This window comes from Bufo bufo, chromosome 1 (assembly GCF_905171765.1).
Source record: "Bufo bufo chromosome 1, aBufBuf1.1, whole genome shotgun sequence".
NCBI classification, from domain to species: Eukaryota; Metazoa; Chordata; class Amphibia; order Anura; family Bufonidae; genus Bufo; species Bufo bufo.
Window position 1 is genome coordinate 751,968,883 of NC_053389.1, and position 22,277 is coordinate 751,991,159.

General features: G+C 43.3%; 1 protein-coding gene across 1 annotated transcript in view; it reads left to right on the forward strand.

The window, feature by feature from the left end:
- KCNIP3 (potassium voltage-gated channel interacting protein 3) overlaps window positions 1-22,277 on the forward strand; it is a 161,506-nt gene that overhangs the window by 111,251 nt on the left and 27,978 nt on the right.

Here is a 22,277-nt window from a genome sequence, read left to right on the forward strand (position 1 = left end):
AGAAATTCGAAGACAAAGGCCTCTCTGCATTATATGCCGTTGAACGAGCACACCGTGTTCCAACCCGACCGCTGCCGCCCGGTCGTCCACCTCGTCCGATACTTGCTAAGATCTTACACTATAGAGACAGAGACACTGTACTTAGAGCCTCTAGGACCCATTCTGACCTGAAGATCAATGGGGTACAGATCTCTATCTTTCCCGATTATTCATCGGAGGTACAGAAAAAGAGGGCCCGCTTTGTGGATATAAAGAGGAGACTCCGGGACTTACATGTCCAGTATTCTATGATGTTCCCAGCCAAGCTGAGAGTGGTGGCTTACGGTTCTGCAGTATTTTTTGAAGACCCAGATGCTGCACTGAAGTGGTTGGACAAAAATGAACGTCGACTAAGGAACCAGAACGTAGACACTTGAAGCATATACCTACTACCAGGCAGTATTTGATTTCTAAGTAGGTCGGTCTGCATATCATATATATTCAGCTGTTGATTAAGTTCAGTTGTCTCGGGCCTGTTGCTGGAGACGTACACTGGGTTGAGCGTGCGTTAGACCGAAGCTCCCCGGTATTATGTCAGTCCTAAGTGCTGGGTTGTACGGGACTGCACATTGTTGTGGACACTGTTGGGCCAGGTTTCTTCTATTGGCCCCAGGTTACAGAGGATATTTTGTTTCTTATACAATTTATATGTGTTATCTGCGAATGGGCAAAAGGTCGGGGGGGAGGGGGTTACTTGGTGTTGGTGATCTGCAACAGGTAATTGTACAACGCTATACTCAGGCTAAGGGCAATAGTCTTTTTTTTTCATGAGAGAGTTGCCGCAGCAGGAGAGGGGACGGGTACTGTTTATAGACTGCTCTTCCTTTACTGGATGATGGTAATAAGGCATCTGCTTAGGCAGCTATATAGTCAAATAAAATGTGATGGGGCCGGCCATAAAGGTACTTAGTTGGAATGTGAGGGGAATGGCGGACGCCACCAAACGACAGGGTATCTTTCAATATCTGTCAAGGTTGCAACCTGCAATCTGCTGCCTACAGGAGACACACATGACCAAGCAAAAAATACATTTAATGCACAAATCATGGGTGGGGTACTCTGTGCATTCCGTCTTCTCCTCATATTCCAGGGGGGTTAGTATTTTGGTTAATAGAAATGTGAAATTTGAGTGTCTGAAAGAATTGGTAGATTCAGAAGGTAGATTTAAAGGGGTTCACTGTAATTTGCAGGGAGAGAGAATGGTGCTAGCGACAATCTACATACCTCCTCCTTATTCTTCGGTACCTTTGAGATTGTTGCTGGAGTTTTTGGCAGACTATCCAGAACTTCCAGTGCTGATAGTAGGAGATTTCAATAATGTATTAAGCGAAACTTTAGACAGATGCCACGTATTAGTAAGGGATGGAAATAACAATGAAACCGCTTTTGGTAGACTAATAAAGGAAGTCGGGCTGACTGATGTGTGGAGAGGGGCACACCCTGCAGACAGACAGTACTCGTGTTGCTCATCGACCTATAGTTCCCTGTCGAGAATAGATATGGGTCTAACGAATGCTTTCATGCATCCACTTGTCCGGAAGTCGGAGTATCTAGCTAGGACCCTGTCAGACCACTCTATATTTAGTGTAGAAATATTTTGAATATAATGAAGGTTCGGCCTCCATACATACAATATGGGAGGCTATGAAAGCCTTTCTTAGAGGAACCCTGATTAAGTCCATTAGTAGGATTAAATCCCAATCTAAAGAAAAAGATATACACGTACATGCAGATATGAGGATGGCAGAGGAAGCCTTTGTGAATGCACCTTCCACAGAGACGAGTAATCAGTTAAAAGCCAAGCAGGAGGTATTAAGGTGTCATCTCCTGCAGGTGGCCGAGAGGAAACGTCTCTTCTATAAACAACAATTTTTTGCGGAAGGAGAGAAAGTGGGGCATATGCTCTCAATGATAGCCAAAGCACAGCAGGGTTCTCCGTGTATTGCGGGTCTGGTTGACTCTAACGGAACCCTGAGAAGAGGTTGTATCATGATATATGCTAAGGTTCTGAGTACAGACCAAGATTGTATGTGTTGTTGGAAAAGCCTTTCATTGCTATATTCTGTTGTAAGACTGTATTATTACGGTATTTGGCGATGTCAATAAAAAAGGATCTGATTTAAAAAAAAAAAACAGGGGGTTTGCCGGCTGCTATGAGCGCTTCCATCAATATAGATGGAAGCGCTTATTGCTGGAGCGCAGGCGATTCATCTCCCTGCACTCCTTCTCTCCTCCAGGCCCTGGCCCAGCGGTGATGTTATGATGTGTGTCTCACTGCTGCCCCGGAGTGCAGGGAGATGAGCTGTAGTAAGTGAATGAAAGGACTGTGATCCAGCAGTGATAGCTATGTTAGGGGGCCACTGGGGGGTCATTATATTGTGTGAGTGCCCCTTACACAGTATAATGATTAGTGCCCCTCCAGACACAGTGTAATGACCCCCACTGCACCCCTTTCAGTATAATGATCACCAATGACCCCCCATACAGAATAATGACCCCCAGAGCCTACATTCAGTATAATGACTCCCAGTACCCCCATACAGTATATTGAGGGTCACTAGGGGCTATTATACTGTAGGGGGGTCACTATACTTTCTGGGGGCACTGGAGGTCATTATACTGTGTGGGAGCCACAGGGGGACATGTCACTGTAAAAAAATGCCCCAATGGGGCCCACTGAGATTTATCGACCAAGGGCCCACATGAACCTGGAGCCGGCCCTGGCTAAGATGTACAATTTTTGCCAAAATTGTGCCACAATTCTAGCATAAAAATCTGTCTCAAAGTAATCCAACCAATATTTGGTATAGAGTTAGACAAATGTGTCTGTTCCTGCACCAGATTTATCATTCAGCCCGATCCCCTGTGATAAATCTGGTGCAGGTCTAGACAGCGTCTCTAAGCTTACGCCATCTAAAGGATTAGTAAATCTGGGCCCAGGTATCACCACAAAAAAAGATGCAAATATTATTTACATGGCCGTTGTGGTTTTTAACCCCTTCCGGACCCAGCCATTTTTTAGCTTAAGGACCAGGCCATTTTTTGCAAATCTGACATGTGTCACTTTATTTGGTGATAAATTTTAAACGCTTTTACTTATCCAAGCCATTCTGAGATTGTTTTCTCATCACATATTGTACTTCATGTAAATTTGAGTCTAAATATTTCATTTTTATTTATAAAAAATACCAAATTTACAAAAAATTTGGAAAAATTCTGAATTTTCAAAATTTAAATTTCTCTGCTTTTAAAACAGATAGTGATACCTCCTAAAATAAAAATTACTTTACATTTCCCATATGTCTACTTCATGTTTGGATCATTTTGTAAATTAAATTTTCTTTTTTGGGACGTTAGAAGGCTTAGAAGTTTAGAAGCAAATCTTGAAATATTTCAGAAAATTTCCAAAACCCACTTTTTAAGGACCAGTTCAGGTCTGAAGTCACTTTGTGAGGCTTGCATAATAGTAATCCCCATAAATGGCCCCATTTTAGAAACTACACCCCTCAAGGTATTCAAAACTAATTTTACAAACTTTCTTTACCCTTTAGGTGTTCCACAAGAATTAAAGGAAAATGGAGATGAAATTTCAGAATTCCACTTTTTGGGCAGATTTTCCATTTTAATAAATTTTTTCCAGTAACAAAGCAAGGGTTAACAACCAAACAAAACTCAATATTTATTGCCCTGATTCTGAGGTTTACAGAAACACCCCATATGCGGTCGCAAACTGCTGTATGGGCAGATGGCAGGGCGCAGAAGGAAAGGAATGCCATATGGTTTTTGGAAGGCAGATTTCACTGGGATAATTTTAAGTTGCCATGTCACATTTGAAGACCCCTTGATGAACCCCTAGAGTAGAAACTCCAAAAAAATTACACCATTTTGGAAAACTATTTTAGGGTACATATGATTTTTGGTTGCTCTATATTACACTTTTTGTGTCAGGTAAGGTACCAAAAAATAGCTGTTTTGGCACCATTTTTATTTTTTCTTATTTACAATGTTCACCTGACAGGTTAGATCATGTAGTATTTTTATAGAGCAGGTTGTTTCGGACGCGACAATATCAAATATGACTTTTTTTGTTTGTTTGTTTCAGTTTTACATAATAAAGCATTTTTATTTTGTGCCTCCATATTCTGAAAAGCCATAATTTTTATTTATTTATTGGGCGACTATCTTATGTAGGGGCTCATTTTTTTCGGTATGAGATGACGGTTTGATTGGTACTATTTTAGGGTGCATATGACCATGGGTGTAGGAACCCCCAAAAATCTGTGGGGGACAGCATTTTTGCTCGCCGGGTATATTCTTATTCAGTAAACTGCGAGTTGTTTATATCGTTAAATTTTAAGTGTGTGTGTGTGTGTGTGTGAACGCCCCCCCCCCCCCACACACACACACTTACAGTTCTGAAGACTCAGGGGTGCTGGCTTGGCCGGGCAGAAGGAGTGTGGGAGACTGTGAGGCCTTTTTCTCCAAGCTGCTCCGGATCAGTGCTCTGGGCAGCTGGGCTCCGGGCTGGAAGTGGGCACAATAAGACCTCAGGTCAGACCACCAATCAGACCCCCAATGTTAATCAGACCTCAGCTAACAGCCCCAATATGAATGTCCCCCAATCAGACCTCAGATAAGAGCCCCAGTGCCTCTCATCAGCCCCCCAGTGCCTCTCATCAGCCCCTCAGTGCCTCTCATCAGCCAGTAATAACAGCCCCCCCAATCATGTGCCAGTAATAACAGCCCCCCCAATCATGTGCCAGTAATAGCCCCCCCAATCATGTGCCAGTAATAACAGCCCCCCCAATCATGTGCCAGTAATAACAGCCCCCCCAATCATGTGCCAGTAATAACAGCCCCCCCAATCATGTGCCAGTAATAACAGCCCCCCCAATCATGTGCCAGTAATAACAGCCCCCCCAATTATGTGCCAGTAATAACAGCCCCCCCAATCATGTGCCAGTAATAGCAGCCCCCCCCAATCATGTGCCAGTAATAACAGCCCCCCAATCATGTGCCAGTAATAGCCCCCCCAATCATGTGCCAGTACTAGCCCCCCCAATCATGTGCCAGTAATAGCCCCCCCAATCATGTGCCAGTAATAGCCCCCCCAATCATGTGCCAGTAATAGCCCCCCCAATCATGTGCCAGTAATAGCCCCCCCAATCATGTGCCAGTAATAGCCCTCCCAATCATGTGCCAGTAATAGCCCCCCCAATCAAGTGCCAGTAATAGCCCCCCCCAATCAAGTGCCAGTAATAGCCCCCCCAATCAAGGGCCAGTAATAGCCCCCCCCCCAATAATGTGCCAGTAAAACAAAGTATTGTATATATAAAAAAAAAAATAATTAACACTTATACTTACCTCTTTAGAGCGATGCGATGCAGGCCTCTTCCGGCCTGTCACTGTGTCCCGACTCCAGCGCTGTACGGCTCAGGCGGATCGCGCCGCCCTTCCGGCCTCTGATAGGCTGCCGGCCTAGTAGTGCCGGCAGCCTATCAGAGGAACAGGAAAGGGACACACCTCCCTGCCCTGCTCCTCCGCAGCCCTCTGTTTGTATCGCTGTCCTGAGGACGGCGATACAAACAGATCACTATGGAGATGAGCGCTTCGCTTCCACAATGGAAGCGCTCACAGTGCTCCAGACTAAAAAAAATACCTAGTAGCCATTGGCTCCTGAACTGAAAAATTTAGGAGCCAAATCAAATTTTTCGTCGCCAAATCGAAAACGAATCCAAATTTTGGTATCGTGACAACGCTACGCCGATCAGATCGGCGTAGGGTTGTTTTGATACCAAAATTTTGATTCGCTTTCGTCACCATAAAAAAGTATTGCGATACTCAATACCGCGAAAAAAAAAAAAAAAAACACCAAAAAAAGCCACGTGCATTTTGCATTTTATGAAACATTCGGCCCATAATAGAACAGTCCTATCCTATTTTTTGCTGTGACAAGGTGACAAAAAAATGGCGAATGCTCACCGCATAGGAGATATTTTTTAATAATTTAATAGTTTGGACAGCGCTATGTAATATGTTTATTTATTGTTTATATATTTTATATGTAAAATTGGGAAAGGGGGGATTTAAACTTAATATTTTAGGGTACTTTCACACTAGCGTTTTTCTTTTCCGGCACAGAGTTCTGTCCTCGGGGCTCTATACCGGAAAAGAACTGATGAGGCATATCCCCATGCATTCTGAATGGAGAGAAATCCGTTCAGGATGCATCAGGATGTCTTCAGTTCAGTTATTTTGACTGATCAGGCAAAAGATAAAACCGCAGCATGCTACGGTTTTATCTCCGGCGAAAAAAACTGAAGATTTTGCCTGAATGCCGGATCCAGCATTTTTCCCCATAGGAATGTATTAGTGCCAGATCTGGCATTCAAAATACTGGAATGCACCCGCACTAAATCCGGACCCATTCACTTCTATGGGGCTGTGCACATGAGCGGTGATTTTCACGCATCACTTGTGCATTGCGTGAAAATCGCAGCATGCTCTATGTTGTGCGTTTTTCACGCAACGCAGGCCCCATAGAAGTTAATGGGGCTGCGTGAAAATCCCAAGCAAGTGCGGATGCGGTGCGATTTTCACGCATGGTTGCTAGGATGAAAGTCTATTCACTGTATTATTTTCCCTTGGTTATAAGGGAAGATAATAGCATTCTTAATACAGAATGCATAGTAGAAGGTCAATATGATAAACAGTGCGCCCCCCCAACACCCCAGTATAATAAACATTGGTGGCGCAGTGCGCCCCCCCCAACACCCCAGTATAATAAACATTGGTGGCGCAGTGCGCCCCCCCAACACCCCAGTATAATAAACATTGGTGGTGCAGTGCCCCCCCCCCCCCCCTCAATATAATAAACATTGGTGGCGCAGTGGGCAATGCCAATGAGGGTTAAAAAATAAAAAAAATTATTAACTCACCTCCTCCAATTGATCGTCTCCTGTTCTTTCTTCAGGACCTGTGGTGACATCACTGTGCTCATCACATGATACATCACATGATCCATCACCATGGTAATGGACCATGTGATGAGCTCAGTGACGTCACCACAGGTCCTGAAGAAAGAACAGGAGACCGGCAGCTACGCGATTAATTGGAGGAGGTGAGTTCATTTTTTTAATTATTTTTTAACCCTCATTGGCACTTCCAAGTTCCCACTGAGCCACCAATGTTTCTTATACTGGGAACTGGGATGTTGGGGGGCACTGTGCCACCAACGTTTCTTATACAAATACAGGAGGCGGGTGCTGGAATCAAATAGCCGGCACCCGACCTTTGTGACAGGGAGCTGCGATCAGCGGCAGTTAACCCCTCAGGTACCGCACCTGAAGGGTTAACTCAACGGCAGCTGATCGCAGCTCCCTGTCACAGAGGTCGGGTGCCGGCTATTTGATTCCAGCACCCGCCTCCTGTATTTGTATTACAGGTCAGTTATCTTCATTGGTGGCGCAGTGGCCACAGCCCCTCCCCTCCTCCTCCCATCTCTTCTTATTGGCAGCGGCGGGGGCAGCAGCACAAGGGGGAGGGAGAGACTTCTCCACTGCGCTGCTGAATAGAACATTGGCGGCGGAGCAGAGAACTATCATCTCCAGCCCTGGCTCATCTCAGTGCCTGCCCCGCCGCCGCTGCCGCTGGGGGGGATTTGACCATATCTGTCCCCCCCGCATTATTTCCTGAGGGGGATCCGTCCCCCCGTCCCCCCCGCTTCCTACGCCCATGCATATGACTTTTTGATCGCTTGGTATTACACTTTTTGTGATGTAAGGTGACACCATTTTTTATTTTTTTACGGTGTTCACCTGAGGGGTTAGTTCATGTGATATTTTTACATAGCAGGTTGTTATGGACGCGGAAATACCTAATATGTATACTCTTTTTTATTTATTTAAATTTTACACAATAAAAGCATTTTTGAACCAAAACAAATGATGTTTTAGTGTCTCCATAGTCTGAGAGCCATAGTTTTTTATTTTTTGCCCGATTGTTTTATGTAGGGGCTCATTTTTTGAAGGATGAGGTGACGATTTGATTGGTACTATTTTGGGGGGCATATGCCTTTTTTATCGCTTGGTGTTGCACTTTTTGTGATGTAAGGTGATAAAAAAATTATTGTTTTAGCACAGTTTTTATTTTATTTTTTCTATGGCATTCAGGTAAGGGGGTGGATCATGTGATATTTTTGTAGAGCCGGTCGTTATGGACGCGGGAATACCGAATATGCCTGGTTTTCTTTTCTATTTTTTTTTACAATTTAATGTGTTTTATTTTGGGAATTATATATATTTTTTTACTTGAAACTTTATTTTTTTATTTTGAAAAACTCTTTTTTTACTTTTATTTTTATCCCACTCTGGGACTTCAACTTCTGGGTCTGATCTCCTCTGCAATGCATTACAATACAACCTGTATTGTAATGCATTGACTGTCAGCTTTTATGCTGACAGCCTGCCTGTAAGACCCAGCCTAAGGGGCTGGATCTCACAGGCTTCTGTAAAAGGCAAGCTCTGATGCCTATGCAGCGCGGGGACCTGATGGAGAAGCGGAGAGCACCCGTACCCTCTGTGAACCCTCTGCATGCCGTGGTCAGCTTTGACCGCAGCATAAAAGGGGTTAACACGCTGACATCAGAGTTTTCACCGATGCCGGCGTATTCAGCAGGAGCCCGGCTGTCAGTGACTCCCGGGTCCGTACCGCTGATCGGGCGGGCGCAACTCCTGCTCCTGCCCGATCAGCCCACCGTACATGTACGGCGCTGGTCCTTAAGTCACGTCCACCAGCACCGTACATGTACGGCACGAGTCTTTAAGGTGTTAAAGATGCATGTACCATAAAAATGCTCCTGTTCAGGAAGAGGAGATAAATTGCTTGGTCTTGAAATGGTTGATATCCACCTTCTCTTTTCTATCACTGAGACAGTTCCTTACCCACATACATACATTTTCCCCCAATCCAGGCATTCTCATTTTATGGGCTAACCTTTTATGTGGCACAGTATCAAATGCTTTGAAAAAAATCAAGATATATGACATCCAGTGACCCTTTGTTGTCAAGAGAAACCAATCACAATATAGCTTTTATTTTGCTTCCTTCTTCATTGGAGTAGGCTGGTCCTGCTTCCTGCCACAAGGGGGAATTCCTGTGAGGACGTAGTATGGAGAGGAAGCACAAGTAGAGCTCCTGCTCCTGGAAAAGATTCTCCAGAGAAATCAATCATTATTCTGCCTCAAGTGAATCCTTGAGAATGCAGACAGCAGAGTGAACAGCTATAGCCAGTACCTACAGACTGTGCTGTGACGTGAGGGACTATGGCTAAGACATCCATCACTACACTACTAATAGGCCAGTACTACATGGTGCTAACTGAAGCCATCTAACCTGCCCTAATATCCTTACTGGTGCCACAGAACTGCACTTTGAAACTGTTGCTATTGACTGTATCAAATGAATCTACGTTGCACTAAGACTTTTAATTCTGGCCTTATCCTTCAATACTACATTTCCACTGCACCGACCCCCAGGGATCAACGGCCTGAGGGAGTACACCGTGACACAACACTTCATCAGGGCCACTACCACTCGTATGTATGTGTATATATTAGGGTTGCACCGGGTATCGAACTATCAATACCCAATTGATACTTTTGTACCCGGATCCATCCGATACCGGGATTTGCTATTTTCTAATACTAGGCTGCGCTATTGCGCAGCCTAGTATCCTTTAGAGAACATGACATGAGCCGCTCTCAGCATGCACCATGTTATCCTGAGCCAGCACAGTGGAGAAGGAGGGAGTCCCTGCCTCCCCACTGTGATGCGGTTGCCACTGCCACCAATGAAAAAAGAGGGGAGGAGGAGGGGCTGTGGCCACTGCGTCACCAATGAAGATAATTAACATGGTTAAAATACTGAGGGGGTAGGCCACTGTGCCATCAATGCATATGATTAACCCTTAAATTCAAATGTAAGTGAGTATGCGATATGGTTGGCACCCGGTCTCTATGACAGGGCACGGCCATCAGCAGAAACGCGTCAATTAACCCCTCAGCCTACATTTATATTTAAGGGTTAATCATATGCATTGGTGGCGCAGTGGCCTTCCCCCTCAGTACTATAATCATGTTATTTATATGCATTGGTGGCGCAGTGCGCCTCTACCCCAGTGTTATATTCACTGGTGGCAGTGGCAGCTTCCGATCGGAGCCCCAGCAGTGAAATCGCAGGGCTCCGATCAGTTACCATGGCAGCCAGGATGCTACTGAATCCCTGGCTGCTATGGTAAGCTCCCTGCTGCCGTGTGCACAAAGCACAGGGCAGCAGGGACAGTGTGAAAGCCTATTCACCCTATCGGGGTGAAAAGGATAAGGCATAAAAAGATCCCAGGTTCTAGCCCCTTAAGTGCACTAACTAATAGTTATAAAAAAATTTAAAAAAGTAAAAAAAACACAAACATTTTAAAGGGATTCCATCAGCCATATTTTAGCTAAAGAGCTTTTTATATCATCACATCAGTCTCCTCGATCTCGATAAAAATATATTAGTCTTACCCCCACATGTCTTGTCATTTTTGCAAAAAAATTGCTTTTATTAATATGCTAGGAGCCCAAGGGGCTGTCCCTCTGGCCGTTGGAGCCCAGCCGCGTCCCTTATCTTGGAGCCCTGCGCCGCCCTGCTGTTAATTATTCACTCCTCTCCTGGCCGCTTTTTTTTCCCATTGCGCCGTAATCTCGCCCGTTGTCCTGGCAGCAGCCTCACCGAAGAAAGCGTGCATGCGCCAGCTCTCTGCGTACGTCGCCCGCCTTGGAAAGGAGGAGCGGAGTGAAAGGCGCGAGTTCACCTGACAGGGCCCAGACATGTGGATCCAGGGCGCATGAGCGAGATTATAGAGCACTGGGGGAAAAAAAGCAGCCAGGAGAGAAGTAAATAATTAATAGCGAGGCGGCGCTGGGCTTCAAGATAAGGGGCGCGTCTGGGCTCCAACGGCCAGAGGGACAGCCCCTTGGGCTCCTTATGAAGGTAATTAGCATATGAATAAAACATTTTGCAAAAATGACAAGACATGTGGGGGTAAGACTAGTATATTTTTATCTAGATCGAAGAGACTGATGTGATTATATGAAAAGCTCTTTCTCAATTTGACATATAAAAAAATATAAACAATAAAAAAATAAGCATATTAGGTATCGCCGTGTCCGAAAAAGTCCGAACTATTAAAAAATATCTCCTATGCAATGAATGCCGTAACAGAAAATAAAAAAAAATAAAAAAAACGCATGATTTGTCATTTTTTAGTCACCTCATCCCCCCGAAAAAAATAGGATAGGACTGTTCTATTATGGGCCGGACATGCCTTAAAATATGGATTGCACACGGTTTTTTGGTGTTTTTATTTTTATGGTTAGCAAAGTTTTTCTTTGGTTTGCTAGTGGATCACTAGATCATAGAGGGCCCGAAGTGGGAGACCAATAGCCTTAATCCAATAATGACTTCCAAGTGCCCAAGCCCGTCGTCCTCCCCTTACCTCCCCAGGCTTCTTCCTCACATTGCCGTGACGTCAGGGGAGGAAGCCTTGGGAGGTTAGGGGAGGAGCAGACAGCGGGGAAGGGCGGCAAAAAGGAAAGTCCACCCAGCTGGGCACTTGGGACCCATTTTTCATAGCAATAAAATGCTTTTCCTTGACATTAAATAAACACCCAAATGACATAAAGGTATGGTTATAATGCTTTTACAATGTTCTATTAGTGAAATGTACATGACAGACTCCCTTTAAGCAGCCATAACTTTTTTGTTTTTTCATTGACATAAGGCCTATTTTTATGCGGGATTAATTGCATTTTCTTATGTTGTTTGAAAGAATTCATTATTTTGTCATTTATATACATTTTTTTCATCACAAAAATTCAAATTTCACACATGTATTTTATGGAAAATAATCACTTATTTGTTATAATTTTTTGGAAACTTTTTTCATTTTTGAATTACATTTTTTTATAAATCCCATTAAGGAATGACTATTTGCAAAATTATTTTAGACTTACTATGTATTAGCATACTCCCGTATGCTAATACATTATGCCCTGTGTCCCTACGGCACAGGCTGTGGTCAGAGCAATACTAGTGCTCCCTAACAGCAGGATTACTGAACTTACAATTCTGGTGTCCTTTCTTGGTCCCAGTGGGCTTAGTGGAGATGGCTTACTCAACCCCTGATCAGATCACTTGAACCCAATTAGTGGGGAAAATTCCCACTGGACATGCCACAGTCACAAAATGCGTCAATCAAAAGGTTAACAGTAGGGATTGGATCTACCTACCTCCTATCCTGGCTGTAGAGCAGCGGCTCTAAGAACTGGAGCTGTTAGGGTGGGTTCACATCACGTTTTTTTGCCATCCGTTTAACGTTTACAAAAAACATATGCGTTAACGGATGCCTCAGACTGATGCCATACAGTGGCATCCATTCACCATAGAGTTCCATTGTAAAGCTCACGTATACGTTAACGTAACAGTCTGCAGAGAGAATGGAATCTGAAAGCTCTAGAAGACGACCACCCTGCAATTCATCAGTGGTGGTCGTGCTTGTACACTACAGGAAAAAGTGCTGGCCTGTCTGGTGGCCGGGACAGTGGGACCACACATAGGCTAGTGCATTTTCCTATGGTGTGCAAGCACGACCTCTACTGCTGGATTGCAGGGTGATCGTAACCATAGAATAATGAGATGAAAAAATGAATCACGCCAGCAAAGGAAGTAATATGGACAATCACAATACATTAGTAATTGGCTTGTATTAACTCCCTCTACATAATAAATGCCATTTGCTGAAGTGACAAAACCCCTTTAATAAAGACCAACCGGAAAAATTATTTAGTGACCCAAGGTAAGTAGAATAAGAGTAATAAAAATAAAAAGGTGTTCATGGCCTTTAACGTTTGCTGAAATGGTGTATTTTACACTTAAAATCAAACCTACACTTGCAGATGGCTTTTCAGAATAAGCTGTGTATATGAGGAATAACACTATTTCTGCCCATTATAGGACCTGTATGCTGAATTTATCACTAGTTTATCACTTCTCTTACTGTCAGCTCTTCTTCAGCTAGTGGGTATAGACTAGCTGCTATTATGTCTCCCATATACAGCACACATAGAGAAGATAGATTCTGTTCCCCTATCATTATCGCTCATATACAGAGCAGCTTGGAGACCATTACAGAAAAGTACTGCTCTGAATGAAGCTCTAGGGGTGAGATATAACCCTTACTATTAGCTGCTGCACTTTATTTGTGTGTCTTACACTTTCTCTGCCACTCGTCCCTCCTCTCCCCTCGCCATAGACTTTTATGGGCAGCTGTAACCTGATCCTTCAGTGAGCTGACAGTCAATCATGTCCTCCATGGATTTAGCAGGGAATATATGGGGTGAAGAAAGAAGACTAATAAGTGCTCCTGATTCTTATATTCACTGGTACTATTGATTTATGCAAAATTTGTTGAAAGGCTAGTGACCATTTAAGAGGCAAGTTAATGATTGCTACATCTGTATATAGAAGTGCTCTGCAGCTTGGAGTAGCTGGATCAGTCTCTGGGTGTTATATTGTCACTTTGAGCTAGCTATGTACCTACCTGCATACCACTTACATGTTTGGGGACATTAAAGGGGTTTTCCGAGATACTGTTATTGATGACCTATCCTCAGGATCAGCTGGATCAACCGATCAACTGTTTAAAAAGGCTCCGGTGCTCCAGCCCCATCCTAGTTCATCGGTCATGTGGCCTAGGCACAGCTCCACCCCATTGAGGCTACACTGCAATATCAAGCATGGCTGCTATCTATCCAAAGGATGGTGCTGTACTTGGTAAGCTGCAAGGAGGCTCACTGGAGCACCCAGGCCACCTCAAACAGCTGATTGGCGGGGGTTCTGGGAGTCGGACACCTGCCGATCCTGAGGACAGGTCATCAGAATCTTGGAAACTCCTTTAAATATACTTTGAGTAATAATCTTTGTATCTTCCTTGATTGGATCACGTTGCTAGAATTTCCACCGGGAGAGGGGAATGATGGCGCCTGTAGAGCAGCACGCGTTGTGATTGAGTGCTGCTACTAGAGAGTTATCACTTACATTATTTATGTCGCAGGCTGCAGTCACATAACAGAAGATGTTGGATGCGCAATATTAAAAGCAGAACTCCTCTTCCAGTAATCTCTAACATCCACCATAATGATTCTAAAATTATGTTTGTATTGAGCTACCAGAAAAGTATTGCAGAACAAATGTGAAGCTGGTATTTGTGGTCTTTGTAAAATATACTCCTGCAATAGAGGAAATATATGTCATGTTCATTCATCACTAGGAAGTCATTTTCTTCACCATTTTAATTTAGGAAAACGCTTTTCTACGGATAAGGATTGAAGTTTTGATTTCTAATCCCTTTTTGGTTAAAAACCTTCTCTAAAGTCTTCACTGACATTGAATTTGCCATGTACACAGAGCTTCGCTATATGTCAACAGTTAAAGGATTGTACAGGATTAGAAAAATATGGCTGCTTTCTTCAAAAAAAGAACCGCCACATCTGTCTACACCAGAGATGCTCCACCTGCGGCCAGGGGCGTAGCTACAGAGGTAGCAGTCTCTACTGGGCCCAGGAGCCTGAGGGGGCCCAAAGACCCTTGTGCACATAATAAGACACCGGTATTATAGAAAGTGCATGCAGGTCACGTTACACCTCTGGCTGGAGGGAAGGGGTTAGGTCAAGAATTTGGCATGGGGGGGTGCCGTTTCAATTTTTGCCTCAGGCAGCACAAAGGCCACAAAGTACTGAGGGAAGGGGGCCCAAGCTGAACTCTTGCAACAGGGCCCATAAGTCTTTAGATATGCCCTTCCTGCGGCCCTCCAGCTGTTGCAAAACTACAACTCCCAGCATGCCCTAATAGCTGTAGGCTGTCCAAGAGTGCTGGGAGTTGTAGTTTTGCAACAGCCGGAGGTCCGCAGGTTGTACATCCCTGGTCTACACATTCACTTCAGTGGAGCTGAACTATAACACCAGTCACATCCCTTGATCAGGTGTGGCACTGCTTCTTAAAGGAGTTTTCTGGGAGTAAGATATTGATGACCTGTCCTGCGGACCTTTCCCGGCACCTCTGACCATCAGCTGTTTGAAAAGGCCATGGTGATCTGGTGAGTGCTGCGGCCTCTTCCAAGGCCAGAGACATCATGTCCATCGGTCGCATGGCCTCTGTGCAGCTCATCCCCATTCAAGTGAATGAGCCCAGGCTGCAATACCAAGCACAACCACTATACAATGTACGGCGCTGTGCTTGGTAGACCTTGATAGCTTTTCAAACAGCTGATCGGCTGAGGTGCCAGGAGTCGGACTGCCACCGATTAGATATTGATGAGCTATCCTTAGGATAGGTCAGCAATACTGTACTCCTAAAACCCCTTTAAAGAAAGCAGCCATTTTTTCCTAATTCTTTACAATCCTTTTAAAGAGGACCTGTTAGCGTTCCTGACATGTCTGTTTTACTTGTGCACTCTATTAATGAACAACGTTAGAGCAGTTTTACATAGAACTCTGCATTGTTTGCTCCTCTGTTATTCAGCCTGGAAATGTGTACATACGACCATTGTATGTTGAGTAATCGGTTCTAAAGCCCCAAAATGTCATCCAAGATAAGAGAAAATTAAGATTTAATTAAAAAAAGCAGATAACTAAGACATATAACAGTCAGGAACAGCCGATAACTAGCAATTAATACAGATATTGTACCAGAGAAGTGGTCTTGATTGGTTGGATCAGAGACATTGTATGTTCAGTCTAGTATCAACTTAAAATGGGTCAGAAAAGACCATTATATGTTGAAAATTTGCGTCCTGAGGCCATTGTATCTTGAGGGACCACTGTATATAAATTGATAAGTCAATGTTACCACCCCAATTATCAAAAAGGCGTTCACCTACACAGTCTGATACTGTCAGCACTGACTTCTGGAGCATCTATTCTTGTGACTCTATGATGTGCCGTTAGGTTATTGTACCTACTAGAAGTTATAACTGAATTGATAGTAGTTTGCAATGACGGTCCAGCTGGGGGTTACCAGTTGGGGGGTGTCCCTGCACAGCCTGACAATATCTAACTAATACTGCCAGCGTCAGACTGTGCAGGGACCTGCCCCCAACTGGTAACACCCATCTGGTCTTGTAAATTGCTGGCAATTCGTTCATAACTTTTAGCAGGAATAATAAAGGAATGGCACACCATAGTGTCCTAAGAATAGATGTTCCATAATTATTATTACATGGGGAACGCAAGGAGTTACTAAAAGATGTCAGGAGAGGTGACCGGTCTTCTTTAAATGGCTCATATTGCTACTGCGGTAGTTCACTGGATTTCAGCCCAGCACGCCCTGTTTTCTGCCTATCGATAACTATACATTATGAGATAGAGCTGCCTAGAAGATGAGGGTCCCTTTAAATACAGCGCAGTAGTGTAGGATAACATCACTATAATACAAGTCTCCCAGGACCAGACTACACACAGATGTGATGGAAACAAATACACTTAATGAAGCTGAGCATATCAGGGCTAAACATAGTGTAATGCTGATAATAAATTGAATACCCTGAAATGGAAAGATTATAGGGAGGGCGAGATGAGTCAGCGTTGGCGTGCTGGTAATTTGATGCATCATTGGGTGCACTATGGAGAGGGCTATTATAAGTCAATAACTAGCAAAAATAGAAGGAGAGGCTACAGCATGCAGCAATAAGGGATCATTACCTATTCCTGGTCTTCCGTACCTTCACAAATTTTAGATTTTTTTTCTTGTCCTGAGAGCTGCCAGCTTTAGATTGGTTTAGTTAATAGATGAGGGGTTCTCTTCTTTTAGCCCCTCCCCAGCCATAAATCCAACAACATGACTCTTGTTCTTGAAGGACCGCAAGCGCCCACTGATTACAGTAGAGGTGATGGAAGTCAAAGATTTAAGTGGGCACCCACTTCTGCATATCGTTCAAGATGGTACAATTTATAGCACTAGCAACTTATTGGTATGCCAACCAGCTCTCCTCCAGAAGGCAGAAAACAGTATCCCTGAAGCCACCTATATGTAGTCGCCCTGTAAGTAAATGTGTGACCCACTAAAGAGCCTTGAAACATGGTTGACTTGGTGAGAAGCCTTTGATGTTCCTCTGGGGCAGTACTGTAATATTGCATATTCTTTCACAGAGTGCACTGCCTGTAAAAGCTCCTTTACACAAGCTGACTGACCAGGAAAATTATTAAGAACGAATGGTTAGTTTCAGATGATTGCCAGATCATGAGTGGAAGTGAGAGCTGCATTTAAATGCAGCAATCATCATCTCTGTATGGGGATGAGTGATTGTCCGTCTCCATCAAGATTCACAGTTTCCAAAATTGCCACAATCATAATCTCTGGGCAGCAGATCATACTGTGTAAGTATGGATCGACTGCCCAGAAATTATAATTTTGGTGTCTACACCATTGATCCTTTCACCTGATGAACAATCATTTGTTCGATCATTACAACACATTTCTCCGGGCAAATTAATAGATAATTGGCCTGTATAAAGGGGCCTTATGCCAGCTGGCATACATCCCCCCCTCCCCGAAGAGCTATGCCACCCAGCCAACCAGTACTAACAAGATGTCTACAAATGGGTGTATCTTCCTTTTGGAGACGACTCTAGCTTGGCTAAAATCCCTAGCCATGTTTCGAGGTTCTTTAATGGGTCAACATTGACTTATACTTATAGGTTGCTTTACAAAGACAATTTTGTTTCTTCTGGAGCAGAGCGGATTTCCATTCCAGGGAGAGCTGCCTGTAAGATTACCTACACCAGTTGATGGTCTCCAAAAGGAGCAAAATTACTCCTAGAAGAATTTATTGGAAAATGTCAACTTATAGGGACTGGTTCTATATGGCAAAACATAACATTACAGTAATAATGGAAGCACCCAAAAACAGTTTAGGGGGACATTTATCATGCCAAAAGTGCCATAAAGCTTATGTGTGGCAAAACTTGGGTCGTTTCCCCACTCAGACTACTTTTCCAAAGTGGCTAGAAAAGGGCGCGTGGTGAAGGCGGGTGAGTCTGTCGAACAGCCTTCAGGACGAAGCACCAAACATATGTAGAGGGCGGCCTACATAATTTTGCCGCTTCCTCCAGCAGCACAGAGGGACTTAAGACCGGCATGGAAAATGCTTGTCTGAATAAATGTCCCCCTTAATCTATCGTGACAAAACAGTTCTATCGATAAATGAACAAACGGACAATGTATGAATTGCAATGCAATCAAATACATTTTTTGTAACGTGAAATGATTTTCTGCGAGTAAAATATTTGTATGTTCAGACAATATATCAACATTAGCAGCCACCTTTAAGTCACCTGTGAGTCATGGTAATGCTGTAACCTGGGGAAAAGTTGCAGGCAGCCTTGCTAACTTTTCTGAGAATCTGGCATGGTCAGGTTTTTTGCAGTGGCTGATAGCTCATTGCACCTATTTTGTCCATAGGGTAGGTAGAAATTGCTGCATTTGTATCTCCATGCCCTGGTGACATCATGTCGATAAGGAGCCCTGGCCCTAATAACTTCCAGTTGATGACTTTTTAAAAATAGAAAGGGTCAACATAAAAAGGTCAATTGTAAAGAATCTATAAAGATCAATCAAGATGGAGAAAATGTACTGCTAGATAAGGCTTAATGGGAACGTTAACGGAAATAACGGATCATGAATTAAGGTGTATATTAGGGTGTTTCATTTTTCCAAAGATGTGATTTTCATATGACTTTGCTTACGTCCTGAGTTTCAGTGATGTAAAAGATATATATGCCAAATTTCAAGACGATTTGATAATATTTAGGGGTTGCACATATTGATCACTTTTATTACTACTCTCACTCCTGAACCTAGGAGGTTGGTCTAAAAACTACTTCAGTTTCAGGATCCCAGGGGCTCTGCATCAAGCAAGGTGGACGGCAAAGGCAATATATGCACTTAAAATTGTCCTCTTCACTAAACAGTTGAATATTCCTCAACGAGAATTGAAAGGAATGAAACGGGTTGCACATTTTGTCAGCCTCATATACAGTCAGTTCCATAAATATTGGGACATCAACACAATTCTAACATTTTTGGCTCTATACACCACCACAATGGATTTGAAATGAAACGAACACGATGTGCTTAACTGCAGACTGTCAGCTTTTATTTGAGGGTATTTACACCCAAATCAGGTGAACGGTGCAGGAATTAGAACAGTTTGCATATGTGCCTCCCACTTGTTAAGGGCCCAAAAGTAATGGGACAGAATAATAATCATAAATCAAACTTTCACTTTTTAATACTTGGTTGCAAATCCTTTGCAGTCAATTACAGCCTGAAGTCTGGAACGCATAGACATCAACAGACGCTGGGTTTCATCCCTGGTGATGCTCTGCCAGGCCTCTACTGCAACTGTCTTCAGTTCCTGCTTGTTCTTGGGGCATTTTCCCTTCAGTTTTGTCTTCAGCAAGTGAAATGCATGCTCAATCGGATTCCGGTCAGGTGATTGACTTGGCCATTGCATAACATTCCACTTCTTTCCCTTAAAAAACTCTTTGGTTGCTTTTGCAGTATACTTTGGGTCATTGTCCATCTGCACTGTGAAGCGCCGTCCAATGAGTTCTAAAGCATTTGGCTGAATATGAGCAGATAATATTGCCCGAAACACCTCAGAATTCAGCCTGCTGCTTTTGTCAGCAATCACATCATCAATAAATACAAGAGAACCAGTTCCATTGGCAGCCATACAAGTCCACGCCATGATACTACCACCACCATGCTTCACTGATGAGGAGTTCCTTTCCTTCTCCATACTCTTCTCTTCCCATCACTCTGGTACAAGTTGATCTTGGTCTCATCTGTCCATAGGACGTTGTTCCAGAACTGTGAAGGCTTTTTTAGATGTCAATTGGCAAACTCTAATCTGGTCTTCCTGTTTTTGAGGCTCACCAATGTTTTACATCTTGTGGTGAACCCTCTGTATTCACTCTGGTGAAGTCTTCTCTTGACTGTTGACTTTGACACGCATACACCTGCCTCCTGGAGAGTATCCTTGATCTGGCCAACTGTTGTGAAGGGTGTTTTCTTCGATAATCCACCACAGTTGTTTTCCGTGGTCTTCCGGGTCTTTTGGTGTTGCTGAGCTCACTGGTGCGTTCCTTCTTTTTAAGAATGTTTCAAACAGTTGTTTTGGCCACGCTTACTGTTTTTGCTATCTCTCTGATGTTTTTTTTTTTTTTTTTCAGCCTAATGATGGCTTGCTTCACTGATAGTGACAGCTCTTTGGATCTCATCTTGAGAGTTGACAGCAACAGATTCCAAATGCAAATAGCACACTTGAAATTAACTCTGGACCTTTTATCTGCTCATTGTAATTGTGATAATGAGGAAATAACACACACCTGGCCATGGAACAGCTGAGAAGCCAATTGTCCCATTACTTTTGGTCCCTTAACAAGTGGGAGGCACATATGCAAACTGTTGTAATTCCTACACCGTTCACCTGATTTGGATGTAAATACCCTCAAATTAAAGCTGACAGTCTGCAGTTAAAGCACATCTTGTTCGTTTCATTTCAAATCCATTATGGTGTTGTATAGAGCCAAAAATGTTAATATTGTGTTGATGTCCCAATATTTATGGACCTGACTGTATGTTTTCTTTTTGCACAAGGCAATTGTAAGTCGAAGGGCTCCAAAGAATGATTTAGATAGGCTACAGCTTCTAAGCATTTACCCAGATGCAGACCTCAAAAAAAGTGCTCTCACAGTTGCTAAGAGACACCTTTGGTATCTGTCAGAAACAGACGTAGGATTGGCTTTCATGGACGAACGTATTACTCAGTCTGTTAAGGAAAATATAACAAAAAAATTTGAAGCCAAACTTGCAAAGAAAAAAGAAAATGAAACGATTAGAGGGTAAAAACCTAGTTTTTTAAGGAAAAGACTTGAGCCAATTCGTTACTAATAAAATAAAGACGTTCTTTGAATTGTTTGGGATCCACGACGTGACAGAATACTGCAGTGATTCTCTAAGAAGCCATGTGAACACTCTTAAGGTGGTCAATGATACCGCAGAAAGGGGAATTGCTCTGTTAAAAAAGTTTAATGAATCGGTTAGGGGCGAACAACAAAGACTATTGTTGAGGGTAGTCGAGCGTCACAGAAATGTCGTCACCAAGCTAACAAAAGAACGGATTGCATCGTTTAAAGTTGATTAATATAACACATGTTTTGCCTATCATACTACCTATTAATCTTAGTGTCTAGTTTTAATATTATTTAAAGTTTGTGATTTCTAGTTTTCCCAATAAAAGTAATTAACATTGAAAAATCGTATTTTTTGCCTTCTTTTACAAAACTGATCAAAGTGTGCAACCTCTAAATATTATCCCATCTTCTTGAAATTTTGCATATATATCTTACATCACTGAGACTCGGAGCGTAAGCAAAGTCTGCAAAAATGTAACATTTTATTTTTTTTCCATTACAAAATGAAACACCCTAGTGCAGTGATGGCGAACCTTTGACAGACTGAGTGCCCAAACTGCAACCCAAAACCCAAGTTTCTATTGCAAAGTGCCAACACGGCAATTTACCCTGAATACTACAGTCCAATATAGTATATCTCCCATGTAGTGTACTTTATCATTAGACTACTTTCACACTCGCGTTTGGTGCGGATCCGTCATAGATCTGCACAGATGGATCCGCACCGATAATACAACTGTCTGCATCCGTTCAGAACGGATCCATTTGTATTATCTTTAACATAGCCAAAAGGGAAGCCTTTTCCTGCCATTCATCAGCGCAGGGCGCACTATGAACAGCACAGGCAGCACACTGAATGCAGGCAGGCTGTTACTACTTTCACACTGGCGTTTTGACTTTCCGTTTGTGAGATCCGTTCAGGGCTCTTACAAGCGGTCCAACGGATCAGTTTTGCCCTAATGCATTCTGAATGGGAAAGGATCCGCTCAGAATGCCTCAGTTTGCCTCCGTTCCGTCTGCATACCGCTTTGGAAGCTGCAAGCCACGTTTTGGTGTCCGCCCGACGATGCAGAGGCAAATGGATCCGTCCTGACACACAATGTAAGTCAATGGGGACGAATTAGTTTTTACTGACATAATCGGATCCTCTATTGACTTTCAATG